This window comes from Thunnus thynnus, chromosome 8 (assembly GCF_963924715.1).
Source record: "Thunnus thynnus chromosome 8, fThuThy2.1, whole genome shotgun sequence".
NCBI lineage: Eukaryota > Metazoa > Chordata > Actinopteri > Scombriformes > Scombridae > Thunnus > Thunnus thynnus.
In genome coordinates this window covers 3,700,018-3,720,112 of record NC_089524.1, presented here as the reverse complement: position 1 = coordinate 3,720,112, position 20,095 = coordinate 3,700,018, and the positions used below count along the sequence as shown (strand labels likewise).

At 40.5% G+C, this 20,095-nt stretch overlaps 1 protein-coding gene across 1 annotated transcript in view; it reads left to right on the top strand.

The window, feature by feature from the left end:
- Positions 1 to 20,095, top strand: part of LOC137187332 (urokinase plasminogen activator surface receptor-like) — a 141,053-nt gene that overhangs the window by 4,612 nt on the left and 116,346 nt on the right. The window lies entirely within an intron of this gene.

Here is a 20,095-nt window from a genome sequence, read left to right as displayed (position 1 = left end):
ACACAATTTCACCTGTAGGTGGTGCAACAAGATTTAAAAAAAATTCCTACCAGAGCAGAAACAATGGCAGCAACTGGTAGCAGCTGCCAGCATCAACAGCAGCAGCTAGTAGTTTGCAGCTCTCACACAATTTCTTTAGATTTTTTTTTTTACTTTATCCCAAACCATGATCTTTCCCTAACCCTAATTAAGTGTTTTTTGTTTTTTTTTTGCCTAAACCTAACCAGACCTTAACCACAGCATCGTTACACCATAAAATATAATTATTTTTTAACGGTGACTGCTGGGATATTGCACATTGAAAAATGACACTAAAGAGACACCCAGTGCATTAAAAAGTGACGTCATGGGGTCCTGACCAAGCTTCAGTATGTGACAAGTTGGGAGTGGAAACGTGTTGTAATAAGCTAAACAGTACATCTATCATCTTATCACTTATTTAAACAGCGAGATGCTTTTTAAGTTTTGAATGTTTTAGCTTGGTAAATAATTATTTTAACCATAAATGCAGCATCCCAGTAAAAAAAAATATATTGTATAGTACAAAGTCTTGTAGCACAAAGTCAAGAGGTTGTGATATATAGCACAACAAGCTAGGTAAGCTCTGTTAATGCAACTGTGTTATCAAAATACCAATACTACAAATACTATGTTTCGTTTTTTAAGATCGATTCTATCATCAATAGGACTGATACAAGCAAAGCAAAAGAAAAAAAAACATGTATGTAGCACTTTGTAAAAAAGTGCTACATACATACAAGAAAAAAAAAACATGTATGTAGCACTTTGTAAAAAAGTGCCACATACATGTTTTTTTTTCTTTTGCTTTGCTTGCTACATACATGCTTCAGTTGGGAATCAAACCCATGTCTCACAGGTGGCAGGTCGAAATTCTACCACTCACCTTACAATGATTGCTAACTTTTGGAGTGGTCATGAAAATGTATTCAGATTTTGCCTATTGCTGATGATGCTTTCACCTCATAAATCATACACCTACATGAATCTTTCTTAAGGTTTCTTAATAAACCTTAAGAAATGCAACATTTTACATCAACAACTGACTTTTGCCTGTGTACACCACAGAAGAAGGAACATGTCACCCAGTGCAGCGGTGTGGCTCATTGATGGGTTTGTCATATCAACAGAGGTCTACGGCACAGTGGAATGAGATATATCAGTATATCAATAGGAGGAGATCATTGTTGGTTCGGCTCTTCTCATGAGATTTGTTGACAATAAGGAAAATATAGACAATTGCCAGATATATCCTTTAAACTCTCAAGAATCTTCCTCTGCTTTATGCATGTAACTACAGTGATTTTGTATTGTATTGTGTTGCTCTAATGTGCTGCTTTCACTAAGCAGCCTGTATATACGTTGTGTTAATAAAACTCTCCACAAGATTCCAAAACTGTCAGTGCGTGATGACAGGAAGAGACCTGCATTTAATCTTAAAATGTTTTTGCTCTTTGTTAGTTTACCCTCTACAGACTTATTGTTCAGGAAAGAAGGCAGTAATTATCTACACAGTCATAGTTGTTTAACACAGTTTCTTACAGTACACAAGTTTTCCCTGGAATGTGGTTTTGAACCTGCAATGAGACACAGTACAGATTGATCAGGTCACAGTTGATCCAAAATAATTTCAGAAAAACTACAAGTCATTAATTAAAAAATCCTTGTGAATCATAGTACGCACTCAGTATCAACCGAGTTCTTGGTAACTCATTTTACTGGCTTGTCTCAAGTTCGTCATACTTTTGCATAAGTTCGGACTTTGATGTTGACATAATGGAAGTCGGTGTGGATTGGTGAACAAGGCTGTCTGGTTATTAGCTGGAAACATGGTATCAAAGGTCTTTAATGATTAATCCTGATTATTTCAATACTGCAGTAAAATGAACTAAAACAGATACCTTCCTGAAAGAAGGTAATACTTCATTGTCTAATTTGGAAAATGAATAACGAGAAATACATAAAATTTGTATTTAATGGGATCAACATGGAGAACCACTGTTTTTTAGCAGTAGCATATATTTTGACCCTTTACCTCCTGAATGTGTGGATACCATTAACTATTTGTATTAATTAATATGGCAAAGCAGGAAGGAGAGAGAGGACATCCTTGCCTGGTTGTTTTTTTCTACATCCAGAGGTAAAAGTAACTACTGTTATCCCCAACCCTAAAGTCTAAAAAGAGTAAATCTCACACTTTCTCACCGGAACCACACCCTGCCCAATAAAGATTGCTCACTGCCTTCTAAAACCACAGACATTCTATCAGGGTATTTTCTGAGTTATTGCAATAAAAAAATTCTGCATACTGTTGGCCACTTGTACTTTATTACATTTTAACTAAATAACATGAGCACAAGTGAACAACAGTGTGCAGGATTTCTGGTTCCTTTTCAGTCTGCAGAGTCCTTGGTCCTGTCAGAGAAGTCATAGAAGTTTTGAGGAGATAAATTGATATTTAAAATTTGAAATGAGCCTTTCAAGAACTTCAAATGTGTCACATTTAGAAAAGAAATATGAGATGTTATGTCTTCACGTGTGCTCATCCCACCAGTCACAGTGACACAAATACTATGATAATTAAAGCTGTAAGCAGCGATGATCGGGCCCTCGCACCCTTGCGCACGTCGGGGCATGGCGCAGTTGGACGACTTCTGTAACAGGCATGTAGATCCGTCTTCAGACGCAGGCTGTTTTCAGACAGTGTGAGAAAGAGATAATCACTTCCTTTGTCCACTATTTTGCCTGCTGCTGGGGCTGCTGCGCTGAAATGTGGTAGGGGGCGCTATGGAGCCAGTTTGCATCACTGACTCCATGCGGCCTGGAAATTGCAAAATCGGCATCAAAATCGCAACTTTGATCCAAAATGACCGACTTCCTGTTGGACTTAGGATATGTCTCCAAGAGACTTTTTGGTGCGTCTCGTCATGATACATATGCATACCGAATTTCGTTCTTCTATGACAATCCGTGTCGAGGGGCTCAATTTTCTAGGGTGCGCTGTCGAGCCATTTTGCCCCGTCTTTTTGCAAGACCCATAAAATATTAAAGTTTTCACCACTTCTGATACATGTGCAAAGTTAACAACTTTTCGTGCACGTTTAGCCCCTCAAAAATGCGTTTGTTTCGGAAGAATAATAATAATAACAGAGAAAAAGAAAAAGAATTCCTTCAGATCCAATAGGGCCTTCGCACCGTTTGGTGCTCGGGCCCTAATTATTAAGGAAACTTCTTTTAGTCCTGTTTACACTTATAAAGCCCATTTGTTGCTATGAATGGCCTTCAGTTGTATTCATAAACTGCTCCCTGTCAAGGGAGTAGCAGGAGATGGACCCAAATGCAGGAAAAAAAAAAGCCAGAATGAAATGAAGAATTTCTCTTAAATAAACAGAGACACAGAGACTGTAAATGCAAATTATTCAAATCTACAGAAACAAATGCCAAACAAACTCCTTCTTCATAATGTGTTGAGGATGAGTTACAGAGAGTCCAGCCATTGAACAAACATCTGTCAGTCTCTGGATAAAAACATCTGATAAATGCCCTAAATGTAAATACAGAAGAACTAGAATGAACTGCCTGGTGTATAAATTGCTGCATCCATGACGTCTAACTAGGTGTGTCAAACTCCTCAGTCACATTTCACAACTAGTGTGAAAGCAAACTTCATTATCAACTTCAAGGACCTACTGCCAATGAGTCCAGTTCAACAAACTGGAAAAAGTCTGAGGGCATCTGGTGGAATGGTGGAGGTACACAGAGCCAGACTGGGACAGAACCATGACACTCTCCTGAAAATAAGAAACATCATCCTGCAACAAGCATCACAAAACATCACAGAGTTCAATAAAAGCAGAGATAAATCAGGAACCAGTTCATTAATGTATATCAGAAAAGCTTTATTAGAGTGGCATTTACTAATTAAAACATTACAGCAAAATAAATGTGATAAATGTCACAGAAGAAGAATGGGTTTATGATTTTTATCGAACTTTAGTTGCCTTTCTGTCAACTAAAAGTCTGAATATGACTTTTTGGATGGATTTTATTATACTGAACTATTATAGCATTAGCTGACATCATAGAAATCTTTTTCACCTGTATGTACACATTCATTGTGTATCTTTCTGAAGAATATTGTGTTGGGTGTAAGTATACTGAGAACCACACTTAAACATACTTGGCCAATAAAGATGATTCTGACTCTATATGCTGTTGTGTTTTAAATGAAGATGGAGGAAAAAGATAAGAGACAACTAGGATAGATAGTTTTTTTAGGGGATAGCTCTCATATACAGAGAAAACTTTGGCGGAGGTAGCAGCTGTACAGCTGGGAATAATTTCACAATAAATTCAACAAGTTTTTGTAAAAACATTTTTCTGTTAACCATAAAACTAGCCCTGTATATATGTATATATATATATATATATATATATGTGTGTGTGTGTATATATATATATATATATATATATATGTACTGTTTGGGTAACAGTACAGCATCCAGCAAATCTGCTACCAGTTTGGGATGTGTGACAGGTTTCCCTGTGGCAGTCAGAAACTGTCTGTTTTCCACAATGTCCCAAAATCATGGACCACCCGAAAGCATACCTACTATCTGTATAGATAGTGACTGTTTTCCCTTTTGCCAATTTGAATGGTTTTATTAATGCTTTCAATTCTGCTGCCTGTGCAGGAATTCATCTGTAATGACATCACCAGCCTCTTTGGTTTTTTTGTAATATTTTGGATACGTAGTGGCTATACATTACAGGTATAAGGATTTACTTTATTATGTGATCATACCCCAAAAAGATTCAAGATTCAAAATTCAAGATTTTTATTTGTCAATTCTCTACATGTGCCAAACATACGGAAGAATCGAGAAAACGTTTCTCAGTATCCCGCAGTGGCAACATTAAAGTAAGACGAGTAAGACAATAAAGTGCACAACAAATAGAAATATACTAAAATAAAGACTATACTATAATAAATAAAATTTAAAAAATTAAATGTATATTGTCCTGTATAGTGCAAATAGTGCAGCAGCATGATATTGTGCAGTAGTAGTGCAATAGACAGTCCGTTTCTGAAGGAGTCCAGGGTGTCCAGGAGGGAGTGGGAGGGTGGGGAGAGAGTTCAGCTTCCTTACAGCCTGGTGTATGAAGCTGTTAGTGAGTCTGGTGGAGCGGGCACGGAGGCTTCGGTACCTTCTCCCTAAGGGCAGGAGGCTGAACAGACTGTGTGCGGGTTGGCAGGTGTCGCGCACAATCGTGGTCGCTTTGCGGGTGAGGTGGGTGTTATAAATGTCTTGAAGGAAGGGGAGTGGGGCACCAATGATCCTTCCAGCTGTGTTCATGATGCGCTGCAGGGTTTTCCAGTTCTGGTCGGTGCAGCTCCCACCCCACACAGCGATACAGCTGGACAGGATGCTCTCAATGGTGCCCTGGTAGAAGTGCACATGATGGGTGGGGGAGCTCTCACTCACTTAAGTTTGCGGAGGAAGTAGAGGCGCCACTGTGCTGTCTTCACCAGTGCTGCAGTGTTGGTGGTCCAGGACAGATCCTCACTGATGTGCACCCCCAGGAATTTGGTGCTACTAACTCTCTCCACAGCAGTACCATTGATGGTCAGTGGAGGGTGTTGGGTGTGGCCTCTCCGGAAGTCAACAACTATCTCCTTGGTCTTTCTGACATTCAGCAGGAGGTTGTTGTCATTGCACCACGTGGTCAGAAGGTTGACCTCCTTCCTGTAGGAGTTGTGTCGTCCACGAACTTCACCATGTGATTTGAGCTGTAGGTTGGTGTGCAGTTATGAGTCAGCAGGGTGAAGATCAGGGGTCTGAGCACAAAGCCTTGGGGGGCCCCTGTGCTGAGTGTGATGCTGCTCGAGGTGTTGTTGCGGACTCGTACTGCTTGTGGCCTTTCACTAAGGAAGTCCAGCAACCAGTTGCAGAAGGAAGTGTTGAGCCCCAGCTGATCCAGTTTACTGATTAGCTGTAGTGGGATTATGGTGTTGATTGCTGAACTGAAGTCTACAAACAGCATTCTCACATATGAGTCTTTTGTGTCCAGGTGGGTGAGGGCTGGGTGGAGAGCAGAGCAGATTGCATCCTCTGTGGACCGTTTGGCCCGGTATGCAAACCGGAAGGGGTCCAGGGTGGGAGGAGGATGGATTTAATGTGACATGACTAGCCGTTCAAAGCACTTCATGATGATGGGGGTCAGTGCCACAGGGCGATAGTCATTGAAACTGGATGGAGCGGGTTTCTTTGGCACAGGTATGATGATGGTGGGCTTGAAACATGATAGAACAGTAGCCTGCCTCAGCGAGGTATTAAATATATCTGTGAAGACATCTTTAAGCTCCTCTGCGCAGTCCTTCAGCACACGACCAGGGATGTTGTCTGGACCTGTTGACTTGCGGGTGTTGATGGTGAAAAGAGTGTCCTCTTCATGCTGGCAGCCGACAGGCACAGAGTCTGATCGTGGGACGGGAGTGGAGTCTTCTGTGGGCGTGTGTTGTTTTGTGCTTCAAAACGTGCAAAGAAGCTGTTGAGGTTGTTGAGCAGAGAGATGTTGCTGTCGCAGAGCTGTGGCGCGGGTTTATAGTCCGTGATGGTCTGAATGCCCTGCCACAGGCTCCGTGTGTCTCTGCTGTCTTTAAATTGGCTGGTTATCTTGTTTGTGTATTCCTGTTTTGCTTTCCTGATGCCGCAGGACAGGTTGGCTCTCGCTGTTCTCAGGCCAGTTTCATCCCCGGCTCTGTAGGCATTGTCTCTGGCCCTCAGCAGCTGATGGACATCCCCTGTCAGCCATGGCTTCTGGTTAGCCCGAGTGATGATGGTTTTTGTGTGGGTGACATCATCGATGCACTTGCTGATACAAGAAGTAACAGTGTCTGTGTACTCCTCAATGTCTGTGCGGTTGTTGTGTGTGGCTGCCTGCTTAAACATTTGCCAGTCTGTTGTGTCAAAGCAGTCTTGGAGAGCAGAGGAGGCCCCCTCTGGCCATTCCCGTACCTGCTTCTGAACCGGTTTGGTGACTTTCACTCTCGGCCTGTATGCTGGTATTAGCATAACAGTGATGTGATCAGAGAGTCCGATGTGGGGCAGGGGTGAGGCCTTGTATGCCCCTTTGTGAGTAGTGTAGATCAGGTCCAAAATGTTGTCTCCTCTTGTTGGGAAATCAACATGCTGGTGAAGTTTTGGGAGGATGGTCTTAAAATCAGCATGATTAAAATCTCCAGCGAGGATGGTGAATCCATCTTGGTGTGCTGTCTGTTGTTCACTGATGGCCTGGTACAGTTCACAAAGTGCTGCATTCCTGTCACTGCTGTTGGGGGTAGGAGGGATGTAAACAGCGACTAGCAAAATCACTGTAAATTCCCTCAGCAGATAGAAAGGACGGCACCTTATGATCATAAACTCTGCCAGTGGTGAACAGTGTTTGCATACCACCACAGTGTCCCGGCACCACGCATCAAGGATGTAAACACAGACTATCCCGCCACGAGTCTTTCCTCCGTTTATGAGGGCTCTGTCTGCTCGATAGCATGTTAGCTGCTCCAGTTGTACAGCAGAGTCGGGGATGTTGTCATTTAGCCATGTTTCAGTGAAGAGAAGCACACAGCAATTACTCATGTTACGATTTGCTGACCTCAGCAGTCGTATGTGATCCATTTTATTGTCCAGGGATCGTACATTTGCCAGCAGGATGGATGGTATGGCTGGGCGAGTTGGTCTAGCCACTAGCCTAGCCCGGATACCGGATACCTAGCGCTTGCCCCTCCTCTGCTTCCTCGCACACCGCTTGTGGCGCCTCCTTTCCGGGGGGGGGAGCAGCAGTCGAGTCCGGTGTGGTTGCAGGCTGGCGGAGTAATCTGAGCTCCTCTATTGACTTTGTGCAGTATCCAAAGTGTTGCAAAGCTGGTTCCTGCAGATGTCTAACAGAGTCTGTTGACTGTACTTGTATTCCAACGTAGACAGATGAGAAGAATACGAGGGGCCGCTGCGTCTACACGCGCCGCCATCACCTTTGGCTGCACTAATAGTAATTTGCTCAGACTAGCTTGGTGACCATTATCATTTTATTTTATATGTTGCAACAATTTTCTTGTATTACAGGCTCACAGATTTCTTCTGTTGGTGAGCAGATCATTAAATCATCAATCATACTGTAAGAGAGTGCTCCCCCCTGGTAAGGTTAAATCCTCCAGGTTGTCTTTTAATGCTGCAGAACATATTGCTGGACTTTCACAATACCCCTGTGCTAATCTAGTCCAGGTGTACGTCTTTCCTTTGAAAGAGAAGGCAAGACCAGTACTGGAAATCTGTGTGCACAAGAATACTGAAAAATGGATTAGCCAAATCAACAACAGAAAACCACTTGCTATCTGGTGGAACCTGTGATAAAATAATGTGCACAAGCATATACTGCTGCATTCACTGCCTGCAGGTCTTTGTACAAATCTGTTAACTCATCTCAGGAGATATTGGTGTTGTGACTGGTGACATTTCACATGTAACAATAATTCCTGCTTTCAAGACTGAGTTAAAAACTGGTGTTGTACCCTATATAGCATTTGGTTTCAATGGATATTGATCTTTACATGGTCTGTATTCTGATTTGGATACAGTTTCAATTGGTTGCACATTCTTAATCAGACCAACATCATATTTACTTTTAGCCCAGATAGTTGTAAGAATATCTGTCAGCTCTGGGGAGTTCTTAACTGAACCATGGTTGTTGTGATACTGTGCAGACCTTCTGTTTGTAAGTCTACACCTCTTTTCCCAACAGTTATCATACCACATGGTTTTCTGCATGATTTCAATCTGCTGTTGTATTAAAGGCTCACCTGTCTTTAACCAAAATTATGATTCAACACAGTCTTTCCCACGAATCAAATTCCGTCCAGTTTCTGATTGATCCTTTTGCTAAAGAGATATGTGGAGCTGAGTCATGCATCATGAAAACGCGATGTTTGAGGTTTTCTGGTACTTCCACTTCTGCACGTCCATCTTTCTAATACAACCACCTTGTACACAATCTTTCACTTTCTGTATTTGTTTTAAGCCATACTTGTTCATATGTCACGTCCTGTTCATGCTAGATGTGTGTGGTGCAGTGTAAATTCTCTTCCTTCCTGCACTGCACCTCCTGTTTCTGTGTGTGTGTATGTGTTTTTTTCTCTCAAGCAGTTCTGAGGTTATCTGACCTGGGCCCTGAAGGTTGCATGTCCCATCGGTACATGTACAGTGGCATGCCACGTCCTAATGCACATATTGACCTGGGAAGCCTGATACTTTGGTGATTTTAGGCGAGTTTAGTTATATAGCACATTTCAACAACAAGACAATTAAAAGTGCTTTACATAGAGCATAAAAGGCATCAAGGCAGAATATAAAAGCAACACAAGGCAATGTAAAAAGACATCTAAATACAATTTAAAAAGTGTTAAATTGCAAATAAAAAGAAGCTAAAATAGAATAAGTAAGTAAATATATGTAGTGCTTTTCACAGACAGTTGTCACAAAGTGCTTTATATGAGCATGATGCCACAAAGAAATACAGAGAAATACACAATCTGTAATAAAAGTACACAGTAAAAAAACATAGAAAAAGTGAACAGAAAAATACACAATAAAACATGAAAATATAAAATGTCAACTTCTTACAGGAATTACTCAAACACCTGTCTAAAAAGGTGTTTTTTCAGCTGCTTTGTAAATGAATAAGCAGAATCAGCAGACGTTAAGGGTGCACGCAGAGCATTCCAAAACTTAGGTGCCATGGCCTTAAAAAAGTTCAATCATCATGGGTATTAAAGCGGCTGTGTGGAACAGAGAGCAAATTTTGCATGTTTGACCTAAGAGAACGAGCTGATGTGTATGGGTGTAGTAGATCAGCAACATAGGCAGGAGCCTGACCATGCAGAGCTTTGTAAGTACAAGTGAGAATTTTGAACCGGATCCTAAAAGCAACAGGAAGCCAATGAAGAGTTTTAAGTATAGGTGTAATGTGAGACCGTCTATTTGACCTGGTGAGTAGTCTTGCGGCAGTATTTTGGATTGTCTGCAGACGATCGACAGCAGAGATACTAAGATAGGTAAATAGTGCATTGCAGTAGTCAATGCAAGAAGAAATGAAGGCATGTATAAGCATTTCTAGTTCAACTGTTGAAACTACAGATTTCAGTTTACTAATATTTCCCATAACAATACCTATCCCGATATAGCACATTTTATAGTAACATGCATTAATGGTACATGAATGCATACAGATGGAGAAGAGGACGAGAAATCAAAATTTCCATTAAGACATCTACTTGCATTGGAGGGAATCATTAAACAAAATGGCGACTCCACCTCCTTTCTTATGCACACTAGCTTCACTCAAGAAACTGAAGTTGTGAGGGGTTGACTCAATAAGAACAGCTGTACTGCTATCTTGCTCTAAACAAGTTTCAGTTAAAAACATAAAATCAAGGTTGTAATTGACATTAAAATCATTGATTAAAAATGTTTTTCCTGACAAATACCTGACATTTAATAAAGCTAAATTTAATATGTTAAAAACATTATCTGACCAGTCCTTTGGGACAAACTGTGGCTGAAAAGGAATGGATGCTAAATCTGATAAATTTGCAGAACCAGTTGAGTGATTCCTGTTTCTTGAACTTTTAACCCTTTTCTTTCCTCTGTCTCCTGTGATTATAGACAGTCGCGGGGTGTGCAATTCTTTTACTGCGCTGCTCATTGCTCTCACAGCATGACTGTACCCACCATTCAATTTTGGAGCATTTGGAAATTCAGCCTCCTTTATAGCAGAAATAATTGTCCCAAAAACCAGAAATTTAAAACTTCTGCCTGCTACCTTGCAGGGTCATTTCAGGTGTCAACCGTACAATCACTTACCTTGTCACATTGAGCATTTCTTTAAATCTACTGTGTGTGTTTGCTTGCTTCATTTGGCTATCTCTGTGCTCAGTGTTCTAGGATCATATTTTTTTTTTATCAAGACTTAAACCTGTCAATTTGCTAACTCTCACTTTCTTATCTGTGCACTATGCCCAAATTACACACCAGATCTTGTTCCATTTAGATTTACTGGACAACATGATGACAAGAGTCTGAATCTCTTTCCATCCTTGTCTTGTACTGGTAAAGGAACAGTCTACCATTCTATAGCAGACTAGCTCCCATTGTTACCAGTGTTCTCCAGCTTTCAAAAAATCATACCTCTTGCAATAATTACTCTTCTGTTGTCCCTGAGTTAACAAAGCATCTGTATTGTCAGTGTGGGCGTAACTTGGTAGGCTTCATGTAAAAACACTTCAAAACTTGGTTTGTCTGTGTTTTTGCTCATTAGATACTCTCTTTTTATCTGATGTTTTAATGACTTCTTGAACTAATTATGTTTGTGTGAGTGTCCATGTTTGTGTGAATGTTTGTGTTCTCACTATGTCTCTGGTTTTCTGGGTCCTGACCTTTCCTCGACTTCGCACACCTTCAATGTCCGCCTTTTTCTTTGTCTTCTGGGTTTGGCACCCATCCCTCTTGCCTGTAGCCTTGTCCCTTGCCACAGCCGGTGTGGTTGCAGGCCGGCGGAGTAATCTGAGCTCCTCTATTGACTTTGTGCAGTATCCAAAGTGTTGCAAAGCTGGTTCCTGCAGATGTCTAACAGAGTCTGTCGACTGTACTTGTATTCCAACGTAGACAGATGAGAAGAATACGAGGGGCCGCTGCGTCTACACGCGCCGCCATCACCTTTGGCTGCACTAATAGTAATTTGCTCAGACTAGCTTGGTGACCATTATCATTTTATTTTATATGTTGCAACAATTTTCTTGTATTACAGGCTCACAGATTTCTTCTGTTGGTGAGCAGATCATTAAATCATCAATCATACTGTAAGAGAGTGCTCCCCCCTGGTAAGGTTAAATCCTCCAGGTTGTCTTTTAATGCTGCAGAACATATTGCTGGACTTTCACAATACCCCTGTGCTAATCTAGTCCAGGTGTACGTCTTTCCTTTGAAAGAGAAGGCAAGACCAGTACTGGAAATCTGTGTGCACAAGAATACTGAAAAATGGATTAGCCAAATCAACAACAGAAAACCACTTGCTATCTGGTGGAACCTGTGATAAAATAATGTGCACAAGCATATACTGCTGCATTCACTGCCTGCAGGTCTTTGTACAAATCTGTTAACTCATCTCAGGAGATATTGGTGTTGTGACTGGTGACATTTCACATGTAACAATAATTCCTGCTTTCAAGACTGAGTTAAAAACTGGTGTTGTACCCTATATAGCATTTGGTTTCAATGGATATTGATCTTTACATGGTCTGTATTCTGATTTGGATACAGTTTCAATTGGTTGCACATTCTTAATCAGACCAACATCATATTTACTTTTAGCCCAGATAGTTGTAAGAATATCTGTCAGCTCTGGGGAGTTCTTAACTGAACCATGGTTGTTGTGATACTGTGCAGACCTTCTGTTTGTAAGTCTACACCTCTTTTCCCAACAGTTATCATACCACATGGTTTTCTGCATGATTTCAATCTGCTGTTGTATTAAAGGCTCACCTGTCTTTAACCAAAATTATGATTCAACACAGTCTTTCCCACGAATCAAATTCCGTCCAGTTTCTGATTGATCCTTTTGCTAAAGAGATATGTGGAGCTGAGTCATGCATCATGAAAACGCGATGTTTGAGGTTTTCTGGTACTTCCACTTCTGCACGTCCATCTTTCTAATACAACCACCTTGTACACAATCTTTCACTTTCTGTATTTGTTTTAAGCCATACTTGTTCATATGTCACGTCCTGTTCATGCTAGATGTGTGTGGTGCAGTGTAAATTCTCTTCCTTCCTGCACTGCACCTCCTGTTTCTGTGTGTGTATGTGTTTTTTTCTCTCAAGCAGTTCTGAGGTTATCTGACCTGGGCCCTGAGGGTTGCATGTCCCATCGGTACATGTACAGTGGCATGCCACGTCCTAATGCACATATTGACCTGGGAAGCCTGATACTTTGGTGATTTTAGGCGAGTTTAGTTATATAGCACATTTCAACAACAAGACAATTAAAAGTGCTTTACATAGAGCATAAAAGGCATCAAGGCAGAATATAAAAGCAACACAAGGCAATGTAAAAAGACATCTAAATAAAATTTAAAAAGTGTTAAATTGCAAATAAAAAGAAGCTAAAATAGAATAAGTAAGTAAATATATGTAGCGCTTTTCACAGACAGTTGTCACAAAGTGCTTTATATGAGCATGATGCCACAAAGAAATACAGAGAAATACACAATCTGTAATAAAAGTACACAGTAAAAAAACATAGAAAAAGTGAACAGAAAAATACACAATAAAACATGAAAATATAAAATGTCAACTTCTTACAGGAATTACTCAAACACCTGTCTAAAAAGGTGTTTTTTCAGCTGCTTTGTAAATAAATAAGCAGAATCAGCAGACGTTAAGAGTGCACGCAGAGCATTCCAAAACTTAGGTGCCATGGCCTTAAAAAAGCTCAGTCATCATGGGTATTAAAGCGGCTGTGTGGAACAGAGAGCAAATTTTGCATGTTTGACCTAAGAGAATGAGCTGATGTGTATGGGTGTAGTAGATCAGCAACATAGGCAGGAGCCTGACCATGCAGAGCTTTGTAAGTACAAGTGAGAATTTTGAACCGGATCCTAAAAGCAACAGGAAGCCAATGAAGAGTTTTAAGTATAGGTGTAATGTGAGACCGTCTATTTGACCTGGTGAGTAGTCTTGCGGCAGCATTTTGGATTGTCTGCAGACGATCGACAGCAGAGATACTAAGATAGGTAAATAGTGCATTGCAGTAGTCAATGCAAGAAGAAATGAAGGCATGTATAAGCATTTCTAGTTCAACTGTTGAAACTACAGATTTCAGTTTACTAATATTTCCCATAACAATACCTATCCCGATATAGCACATTTTATAGTAACATGCATTAATGGTACATGAATGCATACAGATGGAGAAGAGGACGAGAAATCAAAATTTCCATTAAGACATCTACTTGCATTGGAGGGAATCATTAAACAAAATGGCAACTCCACCTCCTTTCTTATGCACACTAGCTTCACTCAAGAAACTGAAGTTGTGAGGGGTTGACTCAATAAGAACAGCTGTACTGCTATCTTGCTCTAAACAAGTTTCAGTTAAAAACATAAAATCAAGGTTGTAATTGACATTAAAATCATTGATTAAAAATGTTTTTCCTGACAAATACCTGACATTTAATAAAGCTAAATTTAATATGTTAAAAGCATTATCTGACCAATCCTTTGGGACAAACTGTGGCTGAAAAGGAATGGATGCTAAATCTGATAAATTTGCAGAACCAGTTGAGTGATTCCTGTTTCTTGAACTTTTAACCCTTTTCTTTCCTCTGTCTCCTGTGATTATAGACAGTCGCGGGGTGTGCAATTCTTTTACTGCGCTGCTCATTGCTCTCACAGCATGACTGTACCCACCATTCAATTTTGGAGCATTTGGAAATTCAGCCTCCTTTATAGCAGAAATAATTGTCCCAAAAACCAGAAATTTAAAACTTCTGCCTGCTACCTTGCAGGGTCATTTCAGGTGTCAACCGTACAATCACTTACCTTGTCACATTGAGCATTTCTTTAAATCTACTGTGTGTGTTTGCTTGCTTCATTTGGCTATCTCTGTGCTCAGTGTTCTAGGATCATATTTTTTTATCAAGACTTAAACCTGTCAATTTGCTAACTGTCACTTTCTTATCTGTGCACTATGCCCAAATTACACACCAGATCTTGTTCCATTTAGATTTACTGGACAACATGATGACAAGAGTCTGAATCTCTTTCCATCCTTGTCTTGTACTGGTAAAGGAACAGTCTACCATTCTATAACAGACTAGCTCCCATTGTTACCAGTGTTCTCCAGCTTTCAAAAATCATACCTCTTGCAGTAATTACTCTTCTGTTGTCCCTGAGTTAACAAAGCATCTGTATTGTCAGTGTGGGCGTAGCTTGGTAGGCTTCATGTAAAAACACTTCAAAACTTGGTTTGTCTGTGTTTTTGCTCATTAGATACTCTCTTTTTATCTGATGTTTTAATGACTTCTTGAACTAATTATGTTTGTGTGTGTGTCCATGTTTGTGTGAATGTTTGTGTTCTCACTATGTCTCTGGTTTTCTGGGTCCTGACCTTTCCTCGACTTCGCACACCTTCAATGTCCGCCTTTTTCTTTGTCTTCTGGGTTTGGCACCCATCCCTCTTGCCTGTAGCCTTGTCCCTTGCCACAGCCATGGGTGTGACTATGTGCTTGGTACATACATTACATACATTATCATCACTCCCTGTGACTGACCTTGGAACATGGCCAGCTGCACTATCTTGAGCTTTGCTGCTGTGCCTTCTCTTTCCTTGACCTTTTTCTTTTCATTGTCTCTGTATCTTCTTCCAAAATGTACGGCATACTGTATCTCTCCACAGCTGCCAGTCTTCCTGTATAACAACCAATACAAGAGAGCACAGAGAAGCAGAACAACATATGCAGTAGATAGAGTGAACTTCTTTCTTGCTTAATTTGACATCCCTTCTGCTTCCTTTTCATCCTCCAATTCCTGTTTTCCCATATGCTTTTTTAAATGTTCCAGCTTCTGGAGGAAGCCAAGTTCTCTTACTCAGACGTCAAAATCACTACAGCTTTGTTCACCATGTCTTCAGCATATAACTATGGGTGAGACTGTTTTTTTTTTGCATCACTTCATTCTTTTTCCCGTTTGCCATTTTTGGTACCAATCTCTCAGTGTAATTATCCTTCTACTTCTATGCAGACCCTATCCTTTTTCTTGGTTTCCGATTTTGCTGTTCAATTTATGGCAGTCAGCTACCTGTTTTTTTCTTTTCATTTAAGAAAATCAAAGGATTTGCTCTTTTTGGTCTTTTGCAACACCTACGCCATGCATGTAATTGAGCTTCAGTTCACAGACGGATACTTTGACACTTTCCTACAGAATGTACCGGTAAAACTCAGAACTCATAGTTCCATCAATGATTGCAAGCAGCAAAGCAGCCCAAACCAAGATACTATCACCACCATGTTTCACAGATGGGTTAAGGTTCTTATGCTGGAATACAGCGCTCGCTCATTCAAGCCAAAAATTTCGATTTTGGTCTCATCCATCCACAGAACATTTTTCCAATCACCTTCTGGCTTATCCATGTGGTCTTGAGTGGCAGCAATGTTCTTTTTGGAGAGAAGTGGCTTTTGATGATGGTGGACTCATTAACATCGACTGCAGCCACTGCAAGACAGGCCTTTAGTGTCCTAGACATTACTCTCAATCAATCAATCAATTTTTATTTATATAGCGCCAAATCACAACAAAAGTCATCTCAAGGCACTTTTTACATAGAGCAGGTCAAGACCGTACTCTTTCATTTACAGAGACCCAACAATTCCCCCATGAGCAAGCACTTGGCGACAGCGGTAAGGAAAAACTCCCCTTTAACAGGTAGAAACCTCAAGCAGAATCCAGCTCTTGGTGGGCAGCCATCTGCTTTGACCGGTTGGGTTGAGAGACAGAAAGACAGAGGGAAGGGGGGGGGGGGGGGGGCAGAATAACAACAATCATAACAACAATCATAACAATAATGACAATGACAGAGCAGCAGCCAGGGACAACAGGACTGTGAAGGCTTGGCCCAGAACCCAGGGTTTCGTGTGAGATGAGAAAGCACAAAAAAACTCCGGGGAAGAAGCAAAGTTAGTGACATGCATTGATGTTACATGAATGCATACAGATGGAGAGGAGGAGGAGGAGAGAGGAGCTCAGTGCATCATGGGAAGTCCCTCAGTAGTCTAGGCCTATAGCAGCATAAATAAGGGCTGATCCAAGGCAAGCCCGGTCGGCCCTAACTATAAGCTTTATCAAAAAGGAAAGTTTTAAGCCTACTCTTAAACCTAGAGAGGGTGTCTGCACCCGGACCGAATCTGGAAGATGGTTCCATAGGAGAGGAGCCTGATACCCATTCTACTTTTAAAGACTGTAGGAACCACCAGTAAGCTGCATTCTGGGAGCGCAGTGTTCTAGTGGGATAATACGGTACTATGAGCTCTTCAAGATATGATGGTGCCTGACCATTAAGGGCTTTGTAAATTAGGAGAAGGATTTTAAATTCTATTCTAGATTTTACAGGAAGCCAATGTAGCGAAGCTAAAATGGGAGAAATGTGATCTCTCTTTCTAGTTTTAGTCAGTACACATGCAGCTGCATTCTGGACCAGCTGGAGAGTCTTTAGAGACTTGTTAGGGCAGCCTGATAATAAGGAATTGCAATAATCCAGCCTAGAAGTAACAAATGTGTGGACTAGTTTTTCTGCATCTTTTTGGGACAGGATGTGCCTGATTTTTGCAATATTACGTAAGTGAAAAAAGGTAGTCCCTGCGATTTGATTTATGTGTGAGTTAAAGGACATATCCTGATCAAAGATAACTCCCAGATTCCTTAGGGTGGTGCTGGAGGCCAGGGTAATGCCATCCAGAGTAGCTATATCATTAGATAATTTGTTTCTAAGGTGTTTAGGGCCAAGCACAATAACTTCAGTTTTGTCTGAGTTTAATAGTAGAAAATTGCAGGTCATCCAGGTCTTTATGTCCTTAAGGCATGCTTGGAGTTTGTTTAACTGATTGGTTTCATCTGGCTTCATTGATAAATATAATTGGGTATCATCTGCATAACAATGAAAATTTATGGAGTGTTTCCTAATAATATTACCTAAAGGAAGCAAGGTGAATAGAATTGGTCCAAGTACAGAACCTTGTGGAACTCCGTGTCTAACCCTTGCCTTCATGGAGGATTCATCATTAACATGTACAAACTGAGATTGGTCTGATAAATAGGACTTAAACCAGCTTAATGCAGTTCCTTTAATGCCAATTAAATGTTCCAGTCTCTGCAAAAGGATTTGATGGTCAATTGTGTCGAATGCAGCACTAAGATCTAACAGGACAACTATAGAGACAAATCCTTTGTCCGATGCAGTTAGGAGGTCGTTTGTGACTTTCACCAGTGCTGTCTCTGTGCTATGATGCCTCTAAATCCTGACTGAAAATTCTCAAATAAACTATTGTTATGTAGAAAGTCACATAACTGATTAGAGACTGCTTTCTCAAGGATCTTAGATAGAAATGGAAGGTTAGATATAGGTCTATAATTGGCTAAAACACCTGAATCAAGAGTAGGCTTCTTAAGAAGAGGTTTAATTACAGCTACTTTAAAGGGCTGTGGTACATAGCCTGTTACTAAAGACAGATTGATCATATCTAGTAAAGAAGTGCTCACTAAGGGTAAGGCTTCCTTAAGCAGCCTAGTTGGGATGGGGTCTAAGAGACAGGTTGATGGTTTAGCTGAACAAATCATTGAAGTTAGTTCAGACAAGTCTACTGGAGAAAAACAGTCCAAATATATGTCAGGATTTACTGCTGTTACTAAGGTGCCTGTGTTTGGGGAAAGAACGTTGCCTGTTGAGGGCAGGAGGTGGTTAATTTTGTCTCTAATAGTTAGAATTTTATCATTAAAGAAGCTCATAAAGTCGTTACTACTGAGAGCTATAGGAATACATGGATCAATAGAGTTATGACTCTTTGTCAGCCTGGCCAAAGTGCTGAAAAGGAACCCAGAGCAGTTTTTATTCTCTTCTATTAATGCTGAGTAATAGGCGGCTCTGGCATTACAGAGGGCCTTCCTATATGTTTTAAGACTATCTTGCCAGACTAAGTGAGATTCCTCTACTTTGGTGGAACGCCAAATCCTTTCCAATTTTCGCAATGTTTGCTTTAATTTGCGGGTTTGGGAGTTATACCATGGAGCTAACCTCTTATGTTTTATTATCTTCTTTTTTAAGGGGGCGATGGAGTCGAGTGTTTGTCTTAGTGAGCCTGCAGCACTATCAACAAGATTATCAATTTGGGAGGGACTAAAGTTAACATAAGAATCCTCTGTAGTATTGAGACATGGCAGTGAATTCAGTACTGATGGAATCGCTTCCTTAAATTTATCTACAACACTATCAGATAGACATCTAGTGAAGACATTTTTGTCTAATGGGGTGTAATCCAGTAATAGGAATTCAAAAAATCTGATAGAATAGGATTTTGTGGAAAAATTATTAAATGTTCAATTTCAATCCCATAAGTCAGAACGAGGTCTAGGGTGTGGTTAAGATGGTGAGTGGGATTATTTACACACTGAGAGAAGAGAATTGAGTCTAATAATGAGATAAATGCAGTACTGAGACTGTCATTATCGACGTCCACATGAATATTAAAATCACCTACTATAATTATTTTATCTGTACTAAGGACTAAATTCGACAAAAACTCTGAGAATTCAGATAGGAATTCAGAGTACGGGCCAGGAGGACGGTACACTATAACACATAGAACTGGCTGTAAAGTTTTCCAGGTTGGCTGAGAGAGACTAAGAACAAGGCTTTTGAATGAGTTATAATTAAATTTAGGTCTAGGGTTGATGATTAGGCTTGAGTTGAAAATGGCTGCAACTCCACCACCTCGGCCAGTGTCTTGAGGAATATGAGTATTAATATGACTGGGGGGAGTGGATTCATTTAGGCTGACATATTCTTCATGACACAGCCAGGTTTCAGTGAGACAAAATAAATCAATATGATGATCTGAGATTAAATCGTTTACTAATACAGCTTTAGATGACAGAGATCTAATGTTCATGAGTCCACATTTAATTATCTTATTTTGTTGTACTATTGCAGCAGTGGTTTTAATTTTTACTAGATTTTTATGAATGACTCTTCTTCTGTTTACTTTGGATTTAATTGATTTAAGTGGTCGGGGGACAGACACAGTCTCTATGTGGTTTTGGGTGGGTAACTGTTCTAACGGAAGCGCAGAGAAGCGTGTAGGACTGTAGCTCGGCTTCCTCGTCTCAACTCTGGGTTGTCATGTCTGGGGTCCCTTGTGGCCTCTCAGAGTATTCCACCCCTGCTCTCGGTGGTAATCCTTTCCAGCTTGGTGAGCATCA